The sequence below is a fragment of the Anguilla rostrata genome, chromosome 3 (genome assembly GCF_018555375.3).
Source record: "Anguilla rostrata isolate EN2019 chromosome 3, ASM1855537v3, whole genome shotgun sequence".
Lineage (NCBI taxonomy): Eukaryota > Metazoa > Chordata > Actinopteri > Anguilliformes > Anguillidae > Anguilla > Anguilla rostrata.
The window spans coordinates 65,312,874-65,338,674 of NC_057935.1; the positions used below are offsets into that span (position 1 = coordinate 65,312,874).

The following is a 25,801-nucleotide window of genomic DNA, read 5'->3' on the forward strand; positions in this document are numbered from 1 at the left end:
TAGTGATCAGTGCTATTTCGCTTGGTGAGTAATTATCTACTATCTTCAAAGCGTTGGACTCTTCAGTAATGTTGGTTGCTTATCACTATAGTGATAATGGACTCAAACCATTGAATTGTTATTGTTAATCATTTCAAAGTTAAGTAAAAGCACAGTTCATGTGATACTAAGGTCCCTGTGCATGGACAGTACTGTAAAACTGGGCTGAAAATTTAAATAATAAAGTATAATGTGTGAATTTTATTTTATTTTTCAAACTGTAGCAAGAACTGAAAATTCAGCTTTGTTCATGTTAGTGAGTGTAGACACATTTCTTTGCATTAGAACATTTAAGTGAAAGGAGGAATGCAGAAAATGTGCAGAAACCTTAACAGTAGTAATCATGACATGAACAATTAAATAGATTGATACACATTTTTTCAAGTGCAAAGTGAAAATAAAATGAAAAGAAAGCTGAAATGTATACACCAGTGGTAACCAACCTTGTTCCTGGAGATCTACTGTCCTGTAGGTTTTCATTTCAACCCTAATTTGGCATACCTGACTCTACTAATTAGCAGCTCAACAAGATCTCTGATGATTAAATGTGGTGTGCTTTGTTAGGGTTAGGATGAAAACCTACAGGATGTTAGATCTCCTGGAATAGGGTCAGTTACCACTGGTGTACAAGATAGATGAATTTCTTTGAGCAGTGTTGTCTAGAAACAGAAAAGAGATCTCTGAAGTGTAGTTACTGTTACATTTCAGAATTTCACTTTACAGTAAATATTCCTCATGACACTGTGATCTGCAGTAAGTGCACAGCTTTGACAAGATGCACAGATATTACATTTTAGTGAGGACTTTGCAATATGTTGCAGGCATGCAGTGATAGGTGCTATAAGCACGAGATGAATTTTAGTGATGGCAATCATAAACAGATTTCATATTCACCGCAGATAGTAACATTCTTGAAATGTACTTCATATATCCTGCATTATTACATCGCATGACCCCAGACTGAACTCAGTGAATAAAGATTTGTAGACTGACATGGGTAACAGCAGCACCGTTTGTGATTAAAGAAACAGCCTCTGAGCCATTTTTCTCTGCACTATTGCCCTGCATATTAGAAATATTTAACCTTAAATTTTCTTTCAGTCACAGAGAAGATTTGCAAGAAGGTTCATGGGAACATATACAATCACACAGAAAGTGTGACTTGATTTACAAATCATTTATGCATATACTTTTTTTTTTTTTAGACACATCTTCACATTGGCAGTGTACAGAAAGGCACATAAGTTCACATATACAGTGAGCAATCTCTGGTCTTCACAATTCTTCAAGAAAAGGCTTGACCCTCTATGCCCTCCACAAATCCAGATGATTATTTCACTGACATTTCTACATCACATGTTAGAGAACAAAAGTGGCAATCTACCACTTTAGCACCCAGTCACACAGAAGGAGAAAAACTGCACTTGAAAAACCGAATTTCAATAATTAACATGGGTTGAGTTCCACTGCTTTGCTTTATGTTAAATCATTTTTGTGGATCAAACAGCTGTTTAAGCAGAATTTTGGTTACAACTGTAATGTCAGTACTGTTTCGACTGGAGAATGGACAAAATAACCTTGATTTAAAGAGAGAAAAAACAAGCCAGCAACCTCTTCTCTTAAGACACAAATATTTCCTTTAGTACTTTCCCACTTTCAGCTGGTACATAAAATATTTTCTACTCATAAAATCACAGAACCTTTTAACTAAGCTTCCGCAATGTTCTGTACATAAACATACAGGTTGTACACAGATGTGCTGCTTCTACCTCTCCCTTCTGGAAATCTGCCAGGATCTACCTCTCAACATTGCAGCTACTCAGTACAAGCTAAGAGAAGTAAGAATTTACCTGTACTGCTTCATAGTCATTGGAGAATTTGGAAGCAAGTAGTAAATATCAGTGTGAGAAAACTGAGAAAAAAAATCTTTATTCATGATTTAGACTTTATTTGTGATTGCATTTACTCTGTTATGAAACAGTCAGCATATTTTGCGGCATTGCCCTGGAAATATAACCCTGTGGCATGGTGCAAGGTGGGACCACCATGTTGGCAGGTGATTAAGCCAGAACACCATCAACTGTATAAAGTAACCGCTTTCGGCCATGTTATTTCTACAAGTTAAGAAAAAAACATGTTAAAATATCATTCCTGGGTTTTCAATACAGAATGTCCTCCCTCAGCAGCTGAAAGTACAGGCTCCTGGAGGTCTCAAGGGTTGATGAAAGGAACATAATAGGAGGTTTCATAATAAAATTCTGTACAATAGTTACATTTACAGTCTCTCTCTCTCTCTCTCTTTCAAGGCTGTGCTGCTATAACAGGGCTAAATAAGGCAATGGTCAAGCTAGACGGTTAGACAGCTGCTGCTCATGGACCTGTAGCCCTCACGCACTATGTATATTAAGTACAAAAAATGTAGAGCATTTTGAACACAATGCTCAAGTGTACATGTAGTAAAAGTGTCAAGAATTGCTGTTCTTGCAATTGTAAATTAATGGACCAGCCTGTTTTAATAACCTGAGTATAAAGACTTTGATGTAATCACTGCTGCATTCATTTTTGTTGTTTTGTGGATATTTTTATTTTTATTATTGTTTACTTTAATGATCCATGACCAACCCTACATTTAGTCCTTTAAAGTCTGGTCACGTAAAATTACAACTGACAATTTTTCATGTGGCAAATTTTTTTTAGTTCATCTCAGCAGACGGATGTAGTCAAAAGTACTTTTGAGGTATTTGGGAATTCATAGGATATAGATTTATACCTCCAAGTATATTTCATTTTGTACACCAGTGCATTCTGGGGATCATGCCAATAAATACTGCGTGTATGCACAGAGCAATTACTTTTTGCATTCTCAAAGAGCCTAGTAATTTGGAATAATTTGAAGATTACCTGTTATATTGACTGTTTACCTACCTCTTAATGAGTTTTCAAATCCCAAATAAGTGTCTAAATACCCTGTGAATGATACTTCCAACCAACTTTCACAATTTTAGAGTTTAGTAAACTTTACGTACACTGTCCACTGACATCAAAGCTGCCTATATTGAGCCCCACAGTATAACTCACTATTGATTAGTTCCTTTGTGGCTTTCAGTCTTTGTGCTAGGAGCAGGGGATAAGATTCTGAATATATGAGGAACAGCAGATTATAGATTGTGGCTTAGGTCTCCTCTGATGAAACAGCAGTACAGACTCAATATGGCTAGCTTTTCTCCCTTCTCACACATTGACACTTAGGGCTTTGACAACATTCGACAGCAGGTAGAACACAATTCTTCCTTCGATCAAATTCCATCTCCCAAGGCTAGTCTGCCGGTTAACCTTTCAACATAAAGTAAAAGCAGAGCTATCTATCTATCTGTCTGTCTGTCTATCTATCTATCTATCTATCTCATCATTTTATTTTAGCTTGCTACAGTATATAGTGCATCATTTTTTCAGATAATAATTAATTCCGACAGTCATGACTTAGACTAGACAATCTACATCCATAGTGGATGCTTTGCATTTTGCTGTGCTAACTGAATCACAGTAGAAGTGAGCGTCCTTAATGTCCTTAACATAAAGAAATAATTTTAAAATAATAAAAAATAAAGCAAAAATTGAGTGAATAGCCAAAAAAACAAAAGAATAAATTAAAATAAAAAAAGAACATGAAATGCGTTTCTGCAAACTGCGTAGTTGCAATTCATGTCAAAATCTATTACTTATATCAGTATGTATCTGTTAAGACAGCAGTAGTGGAGTGCCCAGATTCAAAATGATGAATTGAATAATGGTCCAGAAAAAAATAAAGCCACTGCAAGGTGGGGACTCCAATCTTTGATACCAGACCTGGACCTGACTTCCTGAAGTTGTTTATCTTCTTGTTGAGGTAAATGTTGGGGGTGTTGGGGGTGCAAGGGTTGGGGGCGATACAGCTAGTTGTTGTATGGTTTGCATGTATGGCGCAAATAGCATTACAAGTGGTTGGCTGTGTCAGTGATGTACTGCCATGGGCAAACCGAGTACATGGGTGGATTCTCCTTGTATACCCCACAAATAAGTAATATATTTATGTAATAATAGGTTCACAGAATATGTGGAAGTGTTAAAATGATGTAAAAGTCTGTCAAGGCATTAACATGACAGGAACACAGCTGGTTAGCAAAAGGCATTTAACCACACCCCTGTTGGGTACACATCCCAAGTACACCCCAGATGTTAAGAACAAATATCAAGGTAAAATAATTAGATTCATCATTTCCGTTTTAAATGCACAGAAAATATCTAACTATGGAAAATGGGTGAAATAATTAATGGTTTATGGGTATCTTTTAAATTCAGTGCCTCCTTACATACTGTAAAACGTACCTTAAAACAACCATGCACATCTTACTTGATGACCGCATATAATTTGCTTGTTTAAAATAATGCAGCACCTGCAACGAACAGATGCACTGATTCCAAGAACGATAAAAAATTTGTGCTCACTAACTCGCAGGATCAGTAACGACATGGCCGTCTTCATATTCCTTTGAGAAATATGCATTCACTTCTAAATAAATCATGAAGTGGAGTAAGGAGAAGCCGCAAACCACCGCAGGTGATTCATATTCTGACCTCCGGGCCCCGGAGTTGGAGTTGCCATAACAACCCGGGCAGTGTGCCGGCTTAAGCTGGAAGGAGGTCTGCTCCCCGAGACCCCGAAAACAGCGCTCCTGAGCAGGCTCATCATTAGGAGTACACCGCAGTCCGACTTCCTTTCGAATTCCTCCCGGCCCTCCGCTTTTATTTGGCACGCGGGGGATGGCGCTCCCGCAGTTAAAGCTCTATCTGGAGGTGAGGACACTGGTTTTTTCACCTGGCAGAACACAGGAGCGCAGGACACCGGGAAGCCATTTACATCTGTCCAGACCTTGATAATGTACGCGATCGAGATCTTATAAACATGCAACGTGCAGACTACTCAAGAAATGTATTCTGAGTAAAATTCTGTTGTTAATGTACCCACATAATAAAAAGAAATAAACCTATGATGCATATCTACATAACATTTCCGAGCCAGAATGATATATTTTTTTATGACAATGGGCCTCAATACAGGGCATATCTGATTCATAAATATGATCGAAAATTACCACTTGCAATAAACATGGATTTTTTTTAAAAGGGCCTGAAACCTAGAAAGACAGATCTTCCATACAAGCGCTATTTGGTTAAACAGAGCAAGCCATTATTCTTCATTATAGACTGAATCTAGCAATACTAGAATCACTTGATGGCTTACTTTGTTTAAGTAAGCCATTTCATTATACAGAGACAAACGTTTAAACAACTCCAATAACCAATAGTCATGTTACTTGAAATTATTCATTCAAAATTGTCAAATACTGTGAACTGAGACAGTAATTGGTTCCAGGACATACAGAGGTCAATTTTCTCATCATTCTCATTCTTGTCAGAGGCTCAGGGGTTTCCTTTTTTATCATTATCATTTCTGCACTATTATTTTTGCATTAATTTAAAATTTAAATTTTTTAAATTCCTTTGAAAATGACACACGGGTTGCCAATTAATATTATTGAATCAGCACTTCCTTGACTTCTGGAACTTCAAGGAAGTCTTTTACTTTATTTGCGCATTCAGAGACAACTTGACACATGGACAAAAAATGATATAAAAAGTAAATAATCGTGCTCAGACAGCAAAGCCAAGACACCGCCTGAAATCTGAACTACTTCAGCAGAGAAGGTGATACTTGGCATGATCCATGCTCAAGAATTATTATGAAGTTTATGAAGTTTTCCAGGACCAGTCATCTGACCCTTACATACGATTCCAGTTGAAGTTTTTTTGATGACTTTACCCAGTGGGCAACTTGTTCCAAAATAAGCATGGTCAAGATTTAAATATTATTAATTAACATTCAAATGAATTAAGTAGTATTGTTTGTATTAACATTTTATATTTAAATCAATAAAAATGATTCACTGCCATGAATAAAATAAATGTTAAAATTCTATAGACAAACATAAGCCGTTGTGAGTAGAACAATAAGTAAATGCAATAATAAGAAGGAGAATACAAATACAATAATTGTGCATTTGGATAGAAAAAAAACTAAATCAGAAGAAGGAATATAAAACACATTGGAAATCCTGGTACTCTCACTCGTCCATGTGAAATACCCGTACACATCATTGCGGCATTGGTCATTCCCCAGAAGACTTCATTCAAATGTATTCAATAAATCATTGCAGTAATTTGAGTAAACAAACATCATGTGGTTTATTTCTCTGGCTCAATAGGACTTGTCACTCAGAATGCATGAGAGGCATTTACACAACACGGCAAAAACTGCCTATTCGATTGCTAACACAGACATCACAAGCACAATCATGGGCGGCACAAACATAGATTGGCACCTTGCAGTGGTGTGAGCAAATAAAACAATTCTGGGTTTTTATTTGCATCCCAGTCGGCGAAATGGGGCAGGAACAGTGTTTCGGGTGCATGGACTGGTATGGATACATGGTGCAGTGCTGTTAATACTGGTATTATACCAGAGAGAAATATATTTGACTGGACACAAAACCTCTGTTATGAACCTCTGAATGACTCATAATTGTCATCCTATACAAATGAAAGAGAATAGTCTCTTGTACGAGTTCTGCCTCAGTAATGGTCAGAGTGAAATAAAGCACCACTGAATGTATTTGAATCAATGACCTTTCGGGTGGCATAATGAACCGTGTGAATGAATCATTCTATGTTACCTGCCTCAGGTTCTCAGTGAAAGACGACAGTAAAGAAGCAAATTTAAGGTCAGAAATCACCAGTAATGGAGACCATGCCGTGCGGCCCAGAGAGCGGCCAACTGTCATCCCATATACGAATACTCCCCCGTTGCCAGGGGTTACATTCCCTGCCACCGCAGGGTTTGCACGGTGGTCCCATCTCCATCAGTAGCCCTCTCTGCCTTTCCTTTGTCTGAATGCAGAGGAAAAAAATGCGTAAGAATGTGAAATGTCTACTTATTTTTTTTTGAAGTTTATGTGGTACTTCTCAGTTCCGTGCTTAACCGTCCTCTATAAATACGGGTTTAATGGTACTGTAAGAAAATAAACTACTTTAACGAGGTAAAGTAGCAGCAATTAGCATCTCCATAGTGTCCTCCAGTGCCGCTATATAGGGGAATTGATCCTTTGTTTGGAGTATTTTTTAACACAGCAAAAAAATAAAAATTACTTTACAGACCTGATAAAAGACTGTACCCTCAAGTTACACATTCGTACACCTACAGTACTGCTATGCTACACTACTGAAATTTGCCAGCACGGCTACACATGGGCAAAAATTCTACGCGTAGACTGTAAGTATGACAACATTCCAGATGGAACATTTCTCAGTACACTCATTTCTTTTCTTTTTAGATTTGGACCAGGTTTGACAGGCCTATAAAGTTTAATCAGCTTAAGAAAACGTACAGTATAAAAAAAACCAAGATTCTGGAACAAAAAAGATATACTGTGTTAAAGCATGTCATTCATATTGCACGCCCAGAAATCCAGTTGAAGCCACCCCCACATGCTTAATTGCGTGGAACCATTTCAGGCAATCTGCAGAACGGCCCGCCCACTTAAGACCAATAACTTAGGGAATGCACGTTATGTGTGCTTCTGAAACTAGGTCTTTCTCAGGGGAAAAGAACTTTACCCCAGTGTGCAGCTTTCCACTAGACAACGTCCTTTATGTTCTGCGTGTTTACATATATGTATATGTATCTGAAAAAAAAAATGGTTTTAACCTTTAATACCACAGCAGCTGTGACCAAGGGAAGCAAATGAGGATATTCTTGAATACAGGAAAAAAAATATGTATGGATAATTAAATGTCCATTTTAAAACTTTTCATTTAAAAAAATCACTCAAGTTAATAATCTATCAAGTTAATTACGCCAAGAATGTTATTATTGTGCAATTCACTGTATAAATGTGACATCTGTCCTCATCTTCATGTCTATGCATCTATTCAGTTTCAAAATGGCTGCACGTTCCCCTCCAAACATGTTAATATGTGAATTGTTATGTCTCAGACTCCTCAGGACTCAGGGTTCGCGAAGCTCAGCTTCTCATTTCCATGCTGCAGCACAAAGTGATGTCATCCTTCATTTCCTCCAAGGCTGGGGACGGGGGATTTTTCTGTCATCCAAGAGAAGTGAGGGACGGGATCAACACTGGCATGCAAGGTAATGCTCTCATTTTCACCCCCAGACAGGTGACTTTTGCCAACAATGCACATTAAAAAAACTGAAGGTCAAATAGCAACCAAGCATAAGGCACGACCGAAAATGAAGAAAGGCCCCTGGCATCTGCTGGGACATCATTGTGCACTTAAAGATATGACAAAATTGGGCACCAAAGGACTGCATTAGAATGATGGAAGCTTTTATGCTGGTATTTGACATGACTCATATTTTCATACATACACTTATTTTTTTTTTTTTTTTTTTTGCAACCCCACAAAATGCAAAGTTGAGCAATGTCTAAACAAAAATGTTAGCCAGAGTCATTCGGCGGCCAAATATGTCACTGCAGAGTGCTTTACTGTAGGCCCATGTGCTGAATTGGCGAACATTTGCTAAATAGTCTTTTTTGTAATGTTTGTTCAATTTATTCCCTAGTTATTTAATGTTCTGTCGCGTACTGTAATGTACGTGCTCATGGTGCCATCCCTGTTGCCGATGCGGGAGTGTAGCCAAGCATGCACTTTCCTCCAAAGAGCATGATGTCACCGGCTGCTTCTTTTCACATGGCAGCCCATAAGCCAAGCTTGCATAGACATGGGCTGGAGGAAGACACTTCATATACAGCCTTACCATGAAGACCACGTTTGCCCGATCATCCACCAGGGGGCGCTATGAGTGATGAGGCGCGTATTCATGCTGAACGAACCCTCCCTAACTCTGGGCGCCGCTACCGAAAATGCTTTCTCGGGTTGTAGGGCTTCCAGCCACAGTCGACACTGGCACAGTTGGGTTAGTCCCAGGGGCTGTGGGTACCATCCATGCACTAGAACAGTACCTTTACGGAACAAGTCACCCAGCAGCCCCAAGCTGCATTTTCATGGTATGTATTAATGGTTTTGCATTTATGAAGCCAAAACTAGCGAGTGCACTTTGCCCATTTTCACACATTCAGTATATTAGTAATGCAACCTGTCTGTTTTATGCGCAGGTACAAGTAGGGCCACATCAAAGGCTTAAGAACAATACAATGAAAAGATACTAAAGCACAAACAGAATGTAACATGTCCTAATGCTAAGGTGAGAACATAGTGACAGTTTATAATATAAATATATATATATTATAAAATAAAAAACTTTATAATATAAAGCCAGACAAACATGTTGTACGAATGGAAAAAACAGCACCTAATTTTCTATCATTCCTGAAAAGTTCCATCGCTTTTCCCCATGATAGTATTTTCTGCAGTACCTGGGTTTAATTCATTTTTATTGTTGTTTGCTCCATAAAACCAAAACAAAGAAGGAGAAACGCTCTGCTTCAGAAAGCATAAAGCACATCTGGACAAATGCAAATCCTAATTATAGATAAAGCTTAACACAATTCTTTAATTAATAAAACTTCACGCTTGAGAAACAAGTACATTGTTTACCCATATGTAAGGGGAACAGAAGCCTGAAGTCTGAACCCTGCAGACTTATTTAGAGTAATTTCTTAAAGGGACTCCTGAAAACTCTAAAGTATTTAGGTTTATTCAACTGAGCGATGCGATTCTGTGGCAGAGACTAAGCCAAACTACAGTCACGAAAGGCATGAACCAAAGGCATGAACATGTTTGTCACAACACCCTGAGTTTCCACAGGTCTTCTCCATTTTGCATTCAGGATCATACCACTCCTGGAAGCCAGTCAGAAAGTGAGAAGTGGACTCTGCCAAACAAAATCTGAAGTGATAAGTTAAGATGTGAAAGTATAAAACTACCTTTTTTTTATATGCCTTGCACACCAGCTGGGCACTGGATAAAAGGAGCAGCGGTATTCCTTTTTAGCCTATGTGTGTCCAATACCACCAAGACCATGTGACTTTTTCACAGCCTGGGGCAATATCTGTCATGTCGTTAGATGATCTTGGAAAAGATCAGGCCAGCAACACAGACCCACCCCGAGACCCTGTGTGCTTTGCAGCTCTCAAATGGAAACACAGTACTATAACATGCTATCAAACATTGCTGTAAATTATTACTAAAGTCAACTTTCTCTGAGAAGAGAATTAATAATTGCCCTGATACAATTATTTTATGCTGTTAAATAAATCTCTACAAACTGTCAAAAACATCCTTTGAATATAACTTATTCCAGTGTGGCGAGAAACAAACTACCTTCGGTAACAGTGCTTCTATCAAGCACATGCAAGCTTGCACTCAATTTCATGTTTGTTAATTGTACCATGACCACAGACAGAAAATGAACTTTAGAGACAGTGACACCAGAAAGGGTGGGCCTGGTAGCAGTGTGCTGCATTTCCTCTTTGTCCAAGCCTCCTGGGATCTCCTGAAGCATTCAGCACCATGGACAGTGAATGGTTTCATCTTCAGACAAGCACACCTGAGGTTAATTTCTAATGAGGCCTGCTGTGGCTTGTTTGCTCCTTCAGGCCACCTTCAGGGCTCTCTACAAAGCCACAGCTTGGGTCTTTGAGGGGGGAAGCTGAAAGGATAAAGACCCCTTTAATGCAGGCCATCCACAAACCATCAACAGTGAAGACAAGACTGACTCAAAAAAAAAAAAAAAATGTTTCATGCTACTTTCAGTGGTACTACTTTTACTTTTCTTTTGGAAACCTAGTCGTAGCATAATAAAGTATGCTGAGGCTTATACACTGAAAGTAAGTTCCTTTGTCACTGGCCTAGGACATCAGGGTATCACAAAAACAAATAAAAAGAAAAAGTGCCACAAAACTTTAATGGCCACATTCTGGACCGTGGTTCAATGTCTCACCCAAAAGCGATGTGTCCTACAGTAGAGTGTCAGCATCACGACACTGGTCCATAGAGAACGCCACTCTTCACTGGCCCACTGAAATCATTTCTGGCAGAAACTGAAGATCCCTGGCACAATGATAGTAACAGAATCCAGTCCGTCTTAATGTTAGACAGCTGACTGGATTTTGGTACAGATAAAGGTATAGATATAGGTTGGTCTAGATGCTGGATATAGATACTCTGAGTTTATTATATTTATTTAAAAAATAAGATATTTAATAATAAAAAAATACAAAAGTTTTAGTATGATAGATTGAATTTTTTTTTCCATTTTTCAAGCTCCTCTAAAATGTTGCCTTTTATGGCCAATTCAGTGACCTTCAAACAGTCCTGCATTCATATCCATCTAAATGGGTGATAGCCTTTACTGGCACATGCTATCCATTATATATGGCAACGTTACAGGAAAGTGTTTGGCTTGGCAGAGGGTTGCAACAGTTAATCATTTGTACAGTCGTTCAAAGCAACTCAAATGTCACCTGGTCTTTTGCTTCTCAGTAATTCCTGACCTTTCCTCCTCTTTCTCGTAAGCACTGTTTTGTACCTCATTTATTGAAGTCTCGGGAGAGATGATGACAATTATCTGGAGGTTAATATTTGTCACTGGTAAACTGCAGTCAGCATAAAAATGATTCACCGCACAGCATTCTTTCTCCTCATATTGTAGTCATCGCTAAATGATTTACAGTGACTGTATTCACTCTACCTCCCTAAACAAGGGAGGTAATTTAGAATTCAGAACTGCAAATAACCTGTCGCTGATATAAGAGCTGCATACCCTTGCACCTGAGATTACCCATGATGCAATTTCTTTTCCCTTTGGGTGCCTCGTTAATGTTTGGATTTTACATCACACCTCTCCATTAATACGAAGATGGGCCGATTGTTGAGCACCGGTTTCAAGCACTACTGGAGTGCAGTAGGTGATGGCTCCTTTTTTTAAATAATTCAGGTTGCTAAATTAGATTTCCCTGACATTAATGAATGTATTAATGAGGTCCACTGGCGTACTCCTTCATGCAAATAAGCTCAGCTGTGAAGGGATAAAGTGAAATGTGAAATAGGTCACTCACTCAAAACTTGGGACAGAAAAAAAAGAGGAAGACAAATATTCAAAACATTCACACATGAAAAATAAAATGTCACGTGAACTGGAGATATTCACGTGTGATTGGCTTTTTTCACATGTGAAAATAGTTATAGTCACATTGAGTCATTTGCATCCTCCTTTTCTCATGTGCCACTGACTTTTTTAAAATGTGAACTACAATTTTCACATGTGAAAACAAAACACGTGACTTGAAATAGCATAGGTCACCTTTTTCCACTCTCGTCATTCTTGGACAAAATGACTGAATTCAGAACTGCTGTGTTCTAGCAGAATTGGCTGTGCTGTAACTTAAGGTTTGCTCTGTAATCGAGAAAAGCTATACTTAAACTTAAATAGCACGCAGTGCACTGTCGTTGGAGCCAGTTCTGCTGGTGATAAAAAGGCTTTTGGATGATGACACTTAATTTTTTGGATGATGGCCTTTTATGACACATTCCATAAGAGGACTCGCCATTAGAGTGTGCACTTCATTATCAAGTGGCCTTCTGCTCCATAATGATAGCTAAAATCCATAATGTGGAGTACTGGGCTCTTTTTCCCCTCTTAAGTGGGATTAATTCCCTGGAGACAAACTACCAAACACCAAAGATGCTTTGGAATCGGCCATTCGAACTGAATCTGCTCTGCTATAATTTTGTAGATACCTGCACAAGATGGTGCCAGGGGATTTACATCGGCAAGCCCTGGCTACAACCTGCCGAATAGTGCCAAAAATAAAGAATTGACTCATGCTACATGAAGCAAAATTGCCATTGTGCCTCTGTATCCCCACTGGTGCCATTAAATTTATATATGGTTGAAGTATTGAGAAAAAAAACAAAAAAACACGTGCACAGATGCAGTACACATATACAGTACACACACACACACACACACATACAGTACAATCACACACATACACCCGCACACACAATAAAGAAAGCGAGATCTTTAATCCATATACTGATGGTTTTCTCTGTGATGAGTCATTGTATTGAGCCTTAATCAAACTGTCCTCAGTACAAAAAAATACAATATGAACAAAACAAAGCCACCATTATAACTACACATCATACTGAGGCTGACGTTAATATCGAACTTCACTGCTTTTTATCTCTTTGCCATACTAATGATTTCTTTAACATCCTCAGTAAAAAAAGTATATGGCCTTTCTTACTGTGGAATCAAATTTTTAATGTGGAGTAAACGTCTATCAATGCGACACTGGCACAACAGTCATCCTTGCTGAGCTTTCCTTGACTGAAGCTACATTTTAGAATAGATCTGTAGACTTTGAACGGTCCATTTATAGCATTAACACACACATCAAACGAATTAAGACTTGCAACTGTCAATATATACAGAGAACTTGGATCTCTTCCTGGTCAAGCCCTATTACTTTGCATAGTTGCCATCGTTCCTGTCCCATAATGGAATTTGTCCTGATTTTATTTAATTTATTCATTTTTTCTTTATCATCAAGCTTTATCATCAAAGACAATACAGTAACAGTTGAACATTTCTACTTTTCTTACTCAGAAAAACTCTTGCCCAAGTCTGAAACTGATAATCACACACCGGTGAAATATCACTTTGCTGAGTTCCAGGTAGGTTCAGGACTGGACACTGCCTTGCTCTTTACTTATGGACACTGAAAACCTCAGATTCTGTTGCAATAAAAATTCATCTTCATTATTGATTATGGTCCATTTTGTTTCCTTTTATACTGAAATTTAAATTTCACATTTCTTTGCATTGGTGATTTGGCTCAAATTGCATTTACTTTTGTATGATCTATATCACTTATTACTAGGATTTCATTGATATTTTCTTTGATATTTATGCTTATATCATTCTGTTTTAGATTTGTTTCAGGTATTTGTTTCCAAAATCACTTTATCATTTTTGTTTTTGATTCTCCGAAGCTCCTTGCTGCAATGTGAAAAGGCCATATATTATATAAACTATGATTGATTGATAGTATTTCAACTGAATGGACAACAAGAAGTGATCTTGAGCTGAAGAAGCTTAAATTGACTTTGTTACCATGCAGGCTTATACAAAATCGAAAGAAGACAGCCCAAAATAGATATTTATTTATTATTTATATTTGTTTGTTACAAAACAAGTAGTCAACGTAAAGCAGTGTATTTATCTCCAAGGTCTTCTACTGGCATAACACAACATAATTGCTATAAATAAACAAACAAACAAACAAACAAACAAATAAAAATAAATAAGTAAATAAACCAGTATAAAAACCATGCTTCAATGCTCAGTGGCAAAACAGCTCCCACCCCAATAAAATAAATAAATAAGCAAATAAATAAAAGTCACCTCTTTCAGCTTGTTGAGGGACTAAATCAATTTTCTGATTACATGGTTCAAGGTATGATGTAGGCACTAAGCTTATTAACTCTCGGGGCTTGGCTGCCATAGCTGGAGTCCTGCCAGGGAAAGGCGCTGCGGAGCGAAGAGCGCCGTGCCTCTTGCTTATTGAAAGTGTCACATTTTATTCCGGGATAAATCAACGCTTTTTTCCGCTAACTGTGTGGCGGGTTCACCCGCTCTCTCCGACCCTGCCGTCGCCGTCTCTTTAAAGCTGCAGGGGATCGACCCACTGGCTTACGCCTTTACCGATCAGATTCTGCTTGGCGTCGCATCAAAGCCAGGCACTACGTGAAATTAACAGCAAGTGTATTAATGCGGACGACTCGATCCTGCGTCTGTTTGATGTGTGAAGTGCTTCGGTTCACGCAGTTTCCTTGTGGTATATGCTGCACTGAGATTCTGAGAACATCAGTAAAGACATTATAGAATGAGCCTGACAGCAATCCCTTATTTGTTGTCATTTCCGTCACAATTGCATATGAATGCAGCTCTGGATCAAGGTACATCATTGGAAGCATTTGCCATGTTAAAAGTCCTTTTCTTATTTTTCTCTTTTGGTACAAACTTTCTTAAAACTCAATGCCATTTCACAGGTGGACTACAATCACCGTGAGCTCACTAAATAACAATTTTGGTATAGCTATGTTATGCCATTAATGTGTTGTGGATACCTCCTAAAAAATCTTTAAAAAACTAAGCATTTTTTGCACAAACATAGCTCAATTTAAACCCAGCAGATCCTGAAAAAAGACCCCTCATTCTATCTGTCACTTTGAGAATTGTTTTTTTATATTTTCATAGCTGAAGACTATTATTTGAATGAAACTCCAAGATTACAAATTTGGATGTTGACTTGTCCATAGACTTAACATGGGGAAACACAATGCTGATGTACAAAATCAGGCTAGCTTCTCTGAGTTTGGATAATTCTATCATTCAAAAAGTTCTAAAGGAACGTTAGATGAGAACAACAGGATTCCATTATGTCCTGTGATGGTGTCACAGAGAGGAAGTGGATAGGCACACCGATATTAGGAGCAGCCAGTCACACTGACTCCCTCCAAAGTGAAAAGCACTCAACTTGTGCTGACGTGTCAGATCCAGGAAAGCGAGGGCAGCCAAAAGAGACAAGCTGGGTTGATGTAAATCACCGAAAACTACGTACATCACTCCAGGTTCTTTCAGAGAAGGTATGGTTTAAATCTTAAGCAATCTGCCCAGTGGTGAGTGAATGTTGTTTTAAGTACAGCAGACATATACAGGGCTGTAGCTGCAGCAAATCTGCACTGGTACACCTCGATGGGGAGCAGACTGATGCTAGTGTTAGGGCTGACCAATTTCATTTTCTGTCTTTTGAGGCTGTCGGAAAATGCAAATATTTCACTTAAAACACAGTCTTTTGTGATTAATACAGTACAGTACTGGTTTAGCCACCTTGTGCCTCCACTGAAATACATCATGGGCTCAGTCCCTGGCTGAAACATACCAAAGTCTAAAAAATCAGCCTTAAAAAAAGATGGATATATAGAATAGCACAGTGAAAGAATGCCATTTTTCACGAAGCAGGTATTCACCCAGCACATTGCTCAGCACAGTCTCTGATTCATTAAGGTTTGATGTGGCATTCACTTTTCACCTATGCCTATGGATCATGTTTATGGAAAACATGCAACAGTTTGATTTGCTATATGAGACACTATGAGAAATGGGGAACCACACACATACTGCAATACCCCATCCAAACAAACAAACAAACAAACAAACAAAAACTTTGTTGTGTGAATAAAAGGCTTGTTGCCCCACAACAATCAGTCACAATTTTTCAACAGCAGGAAGAATAGGGTGGGGGAGAAACATTTATGGCCTTTACAATTTCAAAATTACCATATATGGCAATGAAATGAAGGGCCAAACTTTACATATGAAGCATTTATTTTGGTAGGGCTATAAAAATGATGAAATCTTCCTGGGTTATTATTGGTTTATTCATATTTGACCCTAAACAACATTCAGTTTAAGACTAAAGAAGAAGAAGAAAAAAAAACATTTTACATAATTTGATTCAGGTGGGACACATACTTTCAGAGGCAGCATTAGAGAGCGAGAAAGTCTCGCCATCATACTGCAGCGTTCTGCATAAGACAAATGAAATTGCCTGTGCATAGTCTTTAAATTTATAAGCCTAGGTCACACTTTTATGATGAGGATTAAACAGCACAATGAATTTCCAGAAGGCTGAAAAGCTTGAAGATCCCTACTGCTAGTTGCAGCGGCATCCTCCGCCTCTGACGCCTATACATAAAAACAAGCCTTTAAAAGGCTTTTCTTGCCTGTTCAGCAACACTTATTGGAATTGTTTTTCCCTGTTCTTCCCAGTTAAGCTTTTGCAATAAGATGTTCCTCAGTTTTTGTGATCAACCAGAAGCTTGAGTTAGATGAACAAACGCGTCTGAGGTTCCTTCCAAGTCTGAGTTTATCGTCTGAATCTTATTCATAAATAAAGGGTTTACATAATGCAGTTGAGGTGCGTATGTTTTACACATATGCCCACAATTTCCTTTTCTACATACTTTTGTAAATCTTGGTACAACACATTTGAAAGTTTATAAAGGCTGAAGGAAAGGTCGATGTGCATAAACGTTTCACTGTAACATTTCCAGCAGTGAGTGGGCGGGCTGTTCCTCGTATGTAAACACACTCACTTCAGTTTGTCCTCAAGTCTCCATTTCATCTTCAGCACTAACATGTTTTACGGCGTTCACGTTATTTATATGACTTTTACTTTTGTTGTCCTCTGGGTTCTGTGTTAACAGAATAGCCTCTCTGTGAGTCACTGAACACATTTGCGAGCCGGAGGGTTATTAGACAGGTGCTGAACTCTACTCTACCTCTAGCCTCCATCACGAGGTCACTTCCTGTGGGGATTCACCGGGAATGTGGGACAGATTGGCTCTGTAGCATCTGTTGTACAAACAAATACGTGTTCATCAACAAACACTTGGCAATATATCAAATGCTTGTCATCTAGTATTTAAAAGCATTTGGACCTTAGATTGTGCCTCTGCATAGGCACCAATGTTCTTCATTTAATTCCCACACTCTACAATACTGTGACCACATTTGCAATTGCTGCATTAATTTGTTTTGCTCTGGTTTTTGTGCTCATGGAAAGTCATGCAATCACTTTGTCCAATTACATATTGCACAAAAAGGACTTAAGGCAATGTTTGCATAGTCGAGGTAAAATTGAAAAAGACAATGACATCAGAAGTTTAAATAATGTAATTAGTATACAGTCTTATTTTAGGAAATAAACATATTTAGTTTTATTGACTTTATCAGAAAAAAATTAGAAAAGTGCTAAGGTAGAAATGGACAGTGAGACAGAAGCAGAACATGTAATATGAATGCAGGTCTGATACAATCAGTGAGTTAGATTAGCTAGGTACGATAAACCCTCAGGCATGGTGTTCGGTTTGCATAAAATGAATGTCAGGCTTCACATAAAATTAACTACAACTAATTTAAATGCAGACAACTTGTATCAGTGTCTGCTTGATGTGTGAAATACTTCTGTGGTGTGGGGATGGCTGGTTTAAGCAGCCACACCTGCCCTGGGTCAAGCTAATTAGACCTGGCCAATTGGATAATTGGTTAAGAATTAGATAATTGGCCAGGCTAATTGGACCCAGGAACAGGAGTGGCTGCACCTGTGCGTAGTGAGGTAATCACTGCGCACAGGTTAAATCTGCCATCCCCACCCACATCAGGAGCTCTCTGTCATGACAGGGTTTTTACATCTGCTCATTTGGCGTTACCATCTTGCCAAACCCTCGTGGAATAAATGTGGACTGTTTGAACATCTTCTCCCTGTATCTCTGTGCTGGAGGGCCCCAAAGAAAGCCACTTCGGTGGCCTGTGGCAGGCGTGTTTGCCACAACTTCACTTTAAATAGTTTACATGTCTATATGCTACACTGGGAATCTGGGAATCTTACAGAAGCCATTAGAGATAGATCCCGACAGTAATCTCTCATCACTATTATCTCTCTCTTTTGCCTTTAATCACCATTTCATATGAATGAAGCTCTAGATTAACGTCAGCAGATACATCACTACCATCTGCTTTGTTTAAAAAGTTTTATAGTTTTCTCCTTTTTTTCTTTTAATATAAATTTTCTTTATAATAATTACTTTCAATCGATGCCTGCTCATGATATCAAATATATTTCATAATTTGTTTTACCACTTCCGATATTAACCGGGTAACAAGTAAAATGTATTTGTTAAAAATAAAATGTATGGCATTGCCGGAAATTAATCTTTGGCATGGCTTGAAATGATCTTTCATTGGCACTATATAATTTTATTTTACGTTTTTTATTTGTCCATTTTATGTATTCAAAGGGACTGAGGTAATTGGGAGGGGATGGGCAGATTTTTTTCATTAAGAACTCATCACTAATAACATTGCAATAAAATCATAATAATCGCAAGTTTAGTTTTTCCATTTTCCAACTGATGCTGAACACAAAGAGACTGTTGTCAACCGGTCAATAACTCTTTTGACAGTCTGCTTCATCCTGCGACATTTTTTAAAACTGCAGTGGGACACAGCTGAGGACACAGTCATTTTGACAAGGTGTCAGGTTCAAAAGCTCCAAGTAAATGAAAAACAAAATCACCAATAATGCAGCTTTTTTGTGGCTCAAAGATTTTTAGGGCTTCAAAGTTTGTTGCCTTTCCAGAGATCTAATTGAACATTAGCCCACAGGGAAACCACAAAGGTCTCCTTCATCACCGTTTGGAGTTTACTTTTCTTAAACAGGTCCCAGCCAACTGTTGGATGTGTTCTGTTTTTCTATTTGTTTTCCAGACATTCATACATAAAACAAAGGGTGTACTCCACTGTGGGGGCACAAAACCTCAAAATGGCTTCTTCCTGCTTGGGGTATCTGTTTATTTTCATCTGAGGAATTTTGAAAGCAATGACTCTCCTTGTCAAACTGAAATATGTGCTGCACATTTCTTTTAAGCACTTTAAGCAACATATATCATGTAATACATAGTTTTGTAAAGCATTTTTCATTTTCATCTCTCTCCAACCCTGTTCAGCACTTCTGAATCTTTTGAAGATGAAAAAATGTAAATATACCCTCACATATTCTCATTGTGTAATCAGAGATACATTTTCAATTTTATACCTGGTGTAGTGGATCATCATGCATTTTCCAGGGGTAATTCAGAAATGATGTGCAACTTGAACTCAAAATGGAGTATTGTGTACTCCATCGATTACTCAGGAGGAATGTGCAGAAGTAACATTTCAGTGTGAAAAAGCTCCAGGTTCCTCTTTCAAAAATCTGAGAAAACCTGCCAGTAACACAAACTGGCTGGCAGTGGCCTTGAAAATATTTACATTATAGGGTGACCTTAAATATTTGAAATGAATAATGAATATCAATGCAGTTCTGGTATAATGAGTATGATCGGCTACCCAGCATTTTCCCAGTGAAAGCACACATTGCGTGCATACTTGAATATCTGGTGTACGTGCCGCATTTCATTTCGAACATACATGCCACGCGTGTCTTAAAGAGAATACATTTTTAAAGGTAACACCGCGATGCAGATAAAGCTGTGTGATGCGGCTATTTAATTAGGGAAGGTAATGGGCTGAGTAATTATGTTACCTTTCTGCCATCTGGCCCTGCAGCTTGGAAACACACACACACACACACACGGGCACACACAGCCATTCGGCTGAACACACTTGGAACCGGGATCTGAGGGGAGGGAGAAACTGTTGCAGGAGTCCGTTCCCAGGTGTTTGTTGCGAGAGCTCTGCGGAAGAGCAATATCCAAACGCTTTTTCTTTCCAAGCGCGCTCTCATCCGTCTGTGTCAACTTTTTTTGTTTTTTCTCTCTCTCTTTCTCTCTCCCCCTCCACTTCCTGCCAGGGCGCATCAGAATGTGAATCGCGACGCACGCGGGGAGCTCTCCCTGCGGGGACGGACGGACGGACGGACGGACGGCGGGGCGAGAACAACGGCGCCCGCTGCATATGCAACGCGCTGTCACGGCAACGCCGCTCGTTATTTGTATTCGCCGTGCGGCGCGGGACCTCCGAAGAATGTTTCTGCGGAGGATTAAAGCGCTTACTACCGCAACAGATGACAGCTCTGGCAAAAATAAATAAATAAATAAAATTTTAAAAAAGTCTCGGACACTCGACGCGCGCAAACTTCCGTTCCAGTTTTTAGCCCGCAGTTGGCAAGAGATGTAATTCCGTACAGCGGAATTCGTGTCAGCGCTTAATCTCAGGAGTTATTTATGTTTTAAAAGGCAAAGGAGGGTATTAGTATGCAAAATATTTTAATCTCCCGGGGCCCTCTAGGATGATATTTCAGGATGAGCGAATGCATTTAAATACGTCAAAGGAAATGCAACATATGTTTCACTTCTGGTCTGTTGCCTACTTTATTTATTTATTTATTTTTTTTCATATAATAACGGTAACAATAGTTTGTCTTGCAGAGGAGAATATGCAGTATGCAATGTGAGGGATCTTACTGATATGTTCACTGAATGTTTTGAACTTAGAGAAATCATATCTGAAGATATATCAAATGAATGGCAATATGTTATGCAGACTTCAAAAAAAAGGTGCATTTGGGTAAATACAATTAATCTGTAACACTGCGCATTTTCAGACATCTTCCTTTCACTTAGCATATAATACTGCACTTCGGGCCGAAATATAGATTTGTAGGAACAGACTTTCGGCTGCTTTTTACTGAAGTGTAAATCAGTGTCACATTCTCATAAATACCCAAGAGGTCAAAAAGATCAAGGAGAGGAATGTTTTACAAAATGATAAATTTAAGTCACCCTTCAACTTGCTTTATAAGACCAATCTGTATGATTGACCACCGTCAGCATAATGTTATGTGTTATCACAATAGACTCCCAATATAAACTAGTATTAACCTATTGAACCTTTTTACCCTTTGATATAAAAAGCACAGCATTTCAAAGCCAAGGTCTGACAGCTCTCTGGGACCTGTAAAGCGGCCTATATCTATTCATTCTCCTGGCCTCTCTTTGCCTTTCATGAACCCCATACTGGAGAAAACAGTTAAATTATCACATACAGTATAAGGCTGAAGCATGCACACTAAAATAATAATAAATCACACTTCAGGAAAATACTTTCTTCATTTGTCAACAATGCATAGCAATGACCTTTTCAGTGCCCAGCCTCTGGAAGAGGTGTAAATGAAAGTAGGAGCGTAAGGAGATGAAAAAAAGATTGCTGGCGCCAGTGGTTCGTTTTGCATCTTAAATTGCATGATTACTTTGCGGTAATGGGTTGCTTAATTGCCGAATCATTAAGAAAGTCTCTTGTCCCATTAGAATCAGCTCCAAGAAAAAGACCTAGCCAGTGGCGTAGGCAAACCCTGTGGGCCACTCAACTCTGCAGTCCCTCCCGAAATTAAGCTTTCTGTCCTGCAAATCACCTTTCTCTGGCCGCGTCTGTTCCTTATAGATGTTGCCTAATGTGATTGATCTAATTTTACCCGGAAGACTAATTCAGTCAGGACAACTCACTCATTAAAATAGTTAGAGTACATGAATATGTAAATACATATTTGGTTTGGTGCTGAATGGCTCTGCTTCAGGTATTACTACGCGCACCGGTAGCAGTGAAGCATGCAAAAGTAGTGCAGGCAAACTGCAGCAATGAGAGGTCTGATTGTTGGTTTGTTGGTGATGTGTGCCTGTGATTGGATGGGTATGAGAACAGTGTTGGCAGGCATTGTTATGTGTCACAACAAAATCTTCCCACCCAACAACGTTGACCATGCTAACATATATTGATAGCCCAGAGGTAACAGGCTAAAATGAAATACATTACGATTCATTCACAAACAAACACATGACAGTAACAGAAAAAAAATATGTTGATTTGTCAAAAAATAAAAAATAAAAAAAAGATTTGAAACCAAGCACAAAAATGTCAGGAAGTCTGCCCATTGAAATTTGAACAATAAGTGACTGTATACAATGGTGTGGTGTGACAATTGGCAGCACACTGGCTTGTTTCTTATGGGGCAAAAACCCCATGCATCAACCAAGCCCATGTGTCACAACCATATCACTCATCCCCCTGCTTCACAGAAAATGTTATTTCATACCGTCGAAAAACCGCTGCAAACACAAATATGACCAACAAGATTCAGAATGCTCAGAGGCCGAAACTGCGAAAGAAGTTAATTGTATTTTATGACTCACACAATAAATAATCATTAAGTGCAATCGGCCACGTGACAAAAGCATTGATTTGTACAGACGCATTAACAGAAAAAAAAAACTAAAAATGTAACTGGCTCATATCATGATTTATGGTAGACTACGTTACATGTGTGGGGTTTCTGTCACAGATAAAATGATCTATTCTACAATGCGATCTTTTCTGCGCAATACCATCACTTATCCACAATGACATGCTGCCTTAAATGTGCATGAAGATGTTGTCTTTTTTCAAAATGTATCCTTTATCCGTTCATTTAAATTGTCTACTTGTCAGAAAAAAGGATGCTCTGTGTAGCTTAGGATGACATCTGCGTACACAAATGCTTGATAAATGGCATCTAGAAGTTTAAACTTTTGCATATGACTTGAGAACAACTGAGGAAAATATGATGGTAAGAGACTACCAATTTTTATGTGCTGTTTCTAAAGCACAATCATGAAAATGATAGTCACATTCACAAAAACAAAAAAAATATAATGATACTTACTAGTTTTAATCTAGTATTTATCTTAAGAAATGTATTTTCAAAAGTGGAAATGTTCATTTTCCAGCTATATAATTTCATGAACAAAAGATACATAAATGTGAATCCGTGAACTGTGTTTTGAACAATTAACTTTTGAAATATCAAATTCAATTTCCAACAGATGGCTGCTTTTGTTGCGATGTGACACAGTGTTGCAAATAGCACATCTGCATGATTTAATTATTTAGAGACTAAACATACCACAAAGGAAATAATAAACAGAAAAAAAACCCTGCTTGAACAATTAAACCGTATTTAATACTGTTTAGCAAAAATTATGTAAAAACTTCTATGAGGGCAGAATATATTGTGTATGTCAAAATTAATGAAACACTTATATAACATTATCACACTATTAATACACATGCAAAGCACATGTGCAACCATTGGTGTCTTCACATTTCTGGTCATGAAGCAACCTTTTTTTCGGTGTGATGGAACTGTCCATTCTTTTAAAAATGTTGGTTTTGATGAAAAGCAGCTGTTGTGAGCCATGCCAAAAAAAAAACAGTCCTCATTTTATCAAGCCTAGGTTTGGAAAAAACACAATACTGTTATTTTACAAATAATTCACAGAAAGTGATGAATATAGCTCATTCACATTCATGCCAGCTTCGTGGAAAGACACCATGTATGACAACATTTTTCTTTGGGCGATAAAGTCAATATCCAGAAAATTTAAGTGGCAGGTACAGTAGGCATTTTAAGCTCTGAAAAGTAGGTCCGTGTGACGTGAGAGTATTAAGGAGAATATTGCAGCTTACTCCTAGCTGTCAGAGCTGGCACCTGGCATCAGAGCCAGAATTTATTTATTATTTATTACATAAACACAGCTGTTTCTGGTGTTTTACATTCACCATTTAACCTTTAAAAAACATGACTGCTGAAGTAACTATCGTATATATTTGGTAGCAAAAATCCTGCCTTTCTGCACACACGTCTTGTTCATTACCCTAATTGTTTGTTGGACAAGTTCCTGTGTCATCATCCGATGACATCAAGAACAAGTAAGTTGCAATTGCTATAATTAAAGCCCAGCGGATTTTGTAAGCAGCTGTGATTGGCTCAGAGCGAGTCTGCGTCCTTTCCACCCGCCTCCGTGAGCCAGCATCACATCAGGGGGGGAGATGGATCCCCGCCCCTGGACACCGCCCACACCCCCCCCCCCCCACTCCCCCGCCCGCTGATTCATGTGTGACCTTTAGAAAGCAACTCATGAATCTCCACCATCACTCTCAATTTAGGCCTCCATTAGTCCCATTCAGAAGACCCTATTTGGTCCCTTCATTTCATACTTCAGAGGTGCCGCCGGTTTGCGGGGGGGGCGCTGGTCCGCAGCCTTCGTTTATGCATAGGTAAATCTGTCACCGCTCCGACCTCACGCGCTACTGTCTGCGCCCGCGGGTGACCTTGGCGACTCCGCGCGCACCTGTCGCCCGTCTCCGTCTGCTAAAAGTAAAATTCATATCGGGGAGACACATTCATCACGCCCTAGACCTGCCCCCCCCTCTCTGTGCACGCTCGCAGTCATTCATCTGTGTCAATTTCTCTATCAGACTCCCCGAGCCGAATATGTGCTGATCTTATTTCCACGCCCCTCCGCTTTATGTGCCACCTTTTCCTGTCACACGTTTTACACGGGACCTTTCGTCTGGATAACATGGGAACTCCCCGGTCCTCTTCAACTTTATCGCCCATTTTTAATGTCCTATTCATTGCTCTGATCTTTCTTTACGAGACTATGACAGTTTTAATGGATTGTTTGCAGCTTGTGACAGATTGCCCTAAACTACACACATTTAAATATATGCCAAATGAGTAGCCAAGGCCACATTAAATGTGACATTTATGCCTGACTCTTTGATTTAATTATTATTTTGCATACATAGCCCATGGTTAACACCCTTATTTGGGAATAGAGAGCTCAAACTGACTTACCCTGCCAATTCGGACATATTGTATAAATCATGTTTCAATTACCCGGTGATACTTGAAGTTTGTTTTTAGGCAGGTGGGGATATTTCAAATCAAGGTCTCTCTTTTGTGCAATGACTCACACATCATGTCTGTCAGTAAATAAAAATGTGCACTGATGATGTTTAAAGATACAAAAAATTAAATGGTCCTGTGTAATGGCAGTTGTATAACAAATGGAGAACTTAACCTACTTAACCTAACTTCCATTTATGCACTCAAAACACAAAACTCTCTCTTCAATTTAGTCTGTGGAGATCTTTAGTCTTCCAAGAAATTAAGCGAGGAAATGTTCTTTTTTTAAAAAATTTTTTTAAAGAAGTTATGCTGTTGTGCTCCAATTCCTCTGCCTAGCAATTAAGCGTGTGTACTGTCAGCCTGGCAGAGCTTGTAGTATTGGTGTT

General features: G+C 38.7%; 1 long non-coding RNA gene across 1 annotated transcript in view; it reads left to right on the forward strand.

The window, feature by feature from the left end:
- Positions 1-22,176, forward strand: part of LOC135251685 (uncharacterized) — a 45,668-nt gene extending 23,492 nt beyond the window's left edge. The window contains exons 2-3 of the long non-coding RNA XR_010329187.1: positions 8,129-8,281; positions 20,541-22,176. This is a non-coding gene — a long non-coding RNA (uncharacterized LOC135251685). The remainder of the gene's footprint in view (positions 1-8,128; positions 8,282-20,540) is intronic.
- The last annotated feature ends 3,625 nt before the right edge of the window (positions 22,177-25,801 follow it).